Below are 5044 nucleotides of genomic sequence, written 5' to 3'. Positions count from 1 at the left end.
CTGGGGCAAATTGAAGAAATATCTGGAGGGGCCTAACGCAACTCACTGTCTCAAAGTTAGATATTAATCTGAACAGAATGAATATGCAGGGCAAAGTTTTGAGAAGATCGGGTGCTAAATACGCTTGCAAAGTCTGTATACATGTAAATCGTGCAATACATATATATGGGAGCTATATCTAAATCTGAACCGATTTCTATCAAACTCACTAGGAATGTTGACATTTATAAAGAAATCGCTTATGCGAATTTTCGTGATCGATTAACAAATGACGTTACTATTGCAATATTATACAAAATCTGACAAAAATATATATGGAAGCTATATCCAAATCTGAACCGATTTTTTCCAAAATTCAATAGGCTTCGTCTCTAGGTTAAAAAAAAAATATCCACGCGAAATTTTAAGACAATCGGATGGACATTGCGAGCCGTATCTTGTAAACAAATTATTGTGGACAGACGGGCATGGATAAATCGAATCAGAAAGTTATTCTGAGTCGATCGGTATGCTTAATAGGCATGGGTCTATCTTCCTTCCTTCTTGCTGTCACTAATAAATGCATTAAGTTATAATAATCTGTACCACTGTGGTGGTGTAGGGTATAAAAAATCCATGGAATTTAATGCTTGACATTTCACTATCATATTTCAGTTTTTGCCTTCGAAGAGAAACAGTGCAAAGAATTTCACACATGCAATTCGTCTAAGATTCCGCCTGGCCAAACATATCACATTTTTATACCTTTCACCATAGGATGAAGGCACACTAATTTCCTCGTTCCGTTTGTAACACACCGAGATGTTGATCTGAGAACCAACAAAGTTAAGGTCTGACATTCTACATCGATTTATCCATGTCCGTCCGTCTGTCTGTCTGTCGAAGCACGCTAAGCTTCGAAGAAGTAAAGTTAGATGCTTGAAATTTCGCATTAATACTTGTTATTAGAACAGGACGGTTGGGATTAAAAATGGACCAAATCGGTCCATGTTTTGGTAAAGCTGCTATATAAACCAATATCGGATCTTGACTTTTTGAGCCTCTAGAGGGCGCTGCTATTATCGGATTTGGCTGAAATTTTTCACCAAGTGTTTTACTTTGTCTTCTAACAACTCTGTCAAGTATGGTCCAAATCGGTTCATAGCCTGGTATAGCTACCATATAAACTGATATCGGATTTTGACTTCTTGGCCATCTAGAAGTGCATCAAGTATGGTCCAAATTGGTTCATAACCTGGTATAGCCCCCCATATAAACTGATCTCGGATCTTGACTTCTTGGCCATCTAGAAGTCCATCAAGTATTGTCCAAATCGGTTCATAACCTGGTATAGCCCCCTATATAAACTGATCTCGGATCTTGACTTCTTGACCATCTAGAAGTCCATAAAGAATGGTCCAAATCGGTTCATAACCTGGTATAGCCCCCCCTATATAAACTGATCTCCGATCTTGACTTCATGACCATATAGAAGTCCATCAAGTATGGTCCAAATCGGTTCATAACCTGGTATAGCCATATAAACTGATCTCGGATTCTCTTATCCGATTTGGCTGAAATCTTACACGAAGTGTTTTATTTTGACTTTCAACAACTCTGCCAAATATGGTTCAAATCGGTACATAACCTCATATAGCTCCCATATAATTCGATCTTGACTTCTTGAGCCTCTAGAGAGCCCAATTATTATCCCATTTTTTTTGAAATTTTGCATAAAGTGTTTTGGTTTGACTATCAAGAACTGCCCTTAGTATGGCCTAAATCGGTTTACAACCTGATATAGCTCCCATATAATCCGATCTCGGATCTTGACTTCTTAAGCCTCTAGAGGGCGCAATTATTATCCGATTTCTTATCCGACATCCGACAAATTAAAGAAGGATGTCGAAGGGCTTAAGACAACTCACTGTCCCAAATTTGGCAAAATCGGATAATAAACGTGGCTTTTATGGTCGCGATATCTTAAATCGAGAGATCGCCAGCTATACCCAAAGCTGGACCGATTTGGGCCAAATTGAAGAAATTAGATAACAAATGTAGCTTTTATGGGCCTATGACCCTAAATAGGAGGATCGGTCTATATATATATATGGTAGCTATATCCAAATCTGGAACGATCTGAATAAAATTGAAGAAGAATGTGGAAGGACCTATCAAGATATAGTCCGAGGGACAAAAAAAAAAAGAATCTGTGCAAGATTTCAGCTCAATATTGGAAATATTGTTAAAGACTGTAGCGTGATTTCAGCAGACAGACGGACGGACAAGACTAGGTCGTCTTAAATTTTTACACTGATCTAGGATAAATATATTTTTTAGGGTCGCAAATGGATATTTCGATGTGTTGCAAACGGAATGACAAAATGAATATACCCCCATCCTTCGGTGGTGGGTATAAAAAGGACGTTATACTCGTATTGCCAATACCTATTGGTATTATTATATTCATATTATAGTAACAAATTTTAATACCATTCAGCATTAATTCAATTCAAGACGATTTAGGATTTTATGGCGTAACGTATCTAATCGTGTCATCTTTTCAGCATGCGTAAACAATAACTATAAAATAAAATAAAAACCAGTAAGGAAAGGCAAAAGTTGGGCGTTGCCGAATTTATAATACCCTACACCTACCCTATAAACATGAAGGGGGGAGGGGGGGCTACATCTAATTCTGAACCAATTTTGATGGACCTCGGCGGATGCTTTCCGATGGGTTATTAAAATCCCCATATCAAATTTCGAGCAAAGCCAATATGTTCAAGATGTAATGACTACGGTTGACAAATGACAACAAGTTACCCAAAATCTGACGAACATATACATGGGAGCTATATCTACATCTGAACCGATTTCAAACAAACTTTATGGAAATTGTGGAATTCGTCGAGGAAAGCGATGTACAAAATTTTGGGAAGATTGGTAAATAAATTTCGAGAGAATCGGGAAACAAATGACCATTTTATTGGTGTATTACTGGAAATCGGACGAACATATATATGGAAGCTATATCCCAATCAGAACCGATTTTTCTGAAATTTACCAGTAATATCGAGAGTCATAAGAAAAACCTTCCCGCCAAATTTCGAGAGAATCGGGTAACAAATGATTATTTTATTGGTGTATTACTGGAAATCGGACGAACATATATATGGAAGCTATATCTTAAACTGAACCGATTTCAATGAAATTCACCAGTACTATCGAGAGTCATAAGAAAATCGTTCCTGCCAAATTTCGAGAGAATCGGTTATCAAATGACCATTTGATAGGTGTATTACTGGAAATCGGAAGAACATATATATGGAAGCTATATCCAAATCTGAACCCATTTTTATGAATTGTACCTGTAATATCGGGAGTCATAAGAAAATCCTTCCTGCCAAATTTCGAGAGAATCAGTTAACAAATGACTATTTTATTGCATTATTACTGCAAATCGGACGAACATATAAATGGAAGCTATATCCAAATCTGATCCGATTTTTTCCAATTTCAATAGGCGTTGTCTCTAGGCCGAAATACTTGCCCATACCAAATTTGAAAACGATCGGATGAAAATTGCGACTTGTAGTTTGTACACAAATTAACATGGACAGACAGACGGACATAGCTAAATCGAATCAGAAAGTAATTCTGAGTCGATCGGTATACGTATCAATGGGTCTATCTGTCTTCCTTTTGGGTGTTACAAACAAATGCACTAAGTTATAAAACCCTGTACCACAGTAGTGGTGTAGGGTATAATTAGAATCGATTATGGTTTTTATTTGGATTCATTAGATAGTGTTCAAGAAATAACTTGCATGGTATCAACCCAATCTCCTTTCGGTATGAAAGCCAAAACCGTTTGGTAGTAACAGCCATATCATGCGGGATTGATTTGCTGTGAACACCGTTTGATATCGAAATCAGAACATTTAGTATCAACTTTCCTATGGGTATATATGACGGAGCTCATGTGCCCATTTGACTTCCTTATAGGTTGGTAATATTTATTTCCATTAATTCCTTAAAAAATTTACATCCTAGCTACGATACTAAAATAAGATATTTTGCAGTAGCATTTGAACCTACCAAAAAATGTAAATTTTCGCGATCACAATTTATCCTTGAATCCTTGATCTAGCTTTCGTCATCATCAATGTGAAATGCAATTACCTTCGAACTCCAACGACATATTGAAACATATCTCCCACTGTGCGTAGATGCAACATTGCGTACGGCCGTGTGTGTTTACGCATAAGGGAGCACCACGACCATAAAAGTAATAAAAAAAATGCAATAGTTTTTGCAACGAAAACCGTGCCAAAGACGCACATTGAAATAGCATTGGCAGGTGATGGGGCATCGCTTTTAAATGAAAACAAAGTGTGGCCACAAACACGTAAACTGTGGTGCGAGTCTCTTGGCCATGATGTTTTGATGTTTTTTACCGTTTAACGAATGAATGGTGGTTTTTGCTCACGATGCTGCTGCACTTAATTGTCTGTTAAGCACACATATTCTGTTGGCCCACTGCATTCATGCTACAGGCACGCCAAATACATAGCTCCTCTGGCGTATATGGTGTGACCCATAAGTGTACATATGAATGGTTCCACAAGAATGGTTCAAAAATAAGCCTATGCCTACCTTTTTCGCTGATCCTTTCGAGATATCCGCAAATACTTAATGGCGTTGTTTTTAAAATACCGTTTTTAACTAAAAATTTACCATAACCATAGTCACTGAACAACCTGCACAATAGTCAAAGTGGAATCGCGCGCGGGTTTCTCATTTGAACTTTACCAACGAGTTAACATTAAAACGTTTAACGTAAAAAATTTTAATTTTTATATTTTTTTCGTCAAAATTTTATAATAATTTTGTTGGAACAACTCCTTTTTTACTCTCTTTTAATTTCTTGTTATTTATTTATCCCTTAGCCACGGCTGCTATCTTTTAAATAAATTAACGCCTTGTGCTGTATATGGGGGCTTATAAATATTTTAACACTTTCACAAAATCCGCATGAATACAGGAGACGCTGTTGGCAAAA

At 37.0% G+C, this 5044-nt stretch overlaps 1 protein-coding gene across 1 annotated transcript in view; it reads right to left on the bottom strand.

Annotated features, from left to right (window-relative positions):
• The window catches only part of LOC106092914 (lachesin), a 77689-nt gene extending 72846 nt beyond the window's left edge, over positions 1 to 4843 (bottom strand). Inside the window, exon 1 of the mRNA XM_013259870.2 lies at positions 4639 to 4843. The gene's annotated coding sequence lies outside the window, so the exon portion shown is untranslated. The remainder of the gene's footprint in view (positions 1 to 4638) is intronic.
• Positions 4844 to 5044: the final 201 nt, after the last annotated feature.

Source organism: Stomoxys calcitrans, chromosome 1, assembly GCF_963082655.1.
Source record: "Stomoxys calcitrans chromosome 1, idStoCalc2.1, whole genome shotgun sequence".
Taxonomy (NCBI): Eukaryota; Metazoa; Arthropoda; class Insecta; order Diptera; family Muscidae; genus Stomoxys; species Stomoxys calcitrans.
The sequence above is the reverse complement of the archived record's forward strand: the minus strand, read 5'-3'. Positions and strand labels throughout refer to the sequence as shown.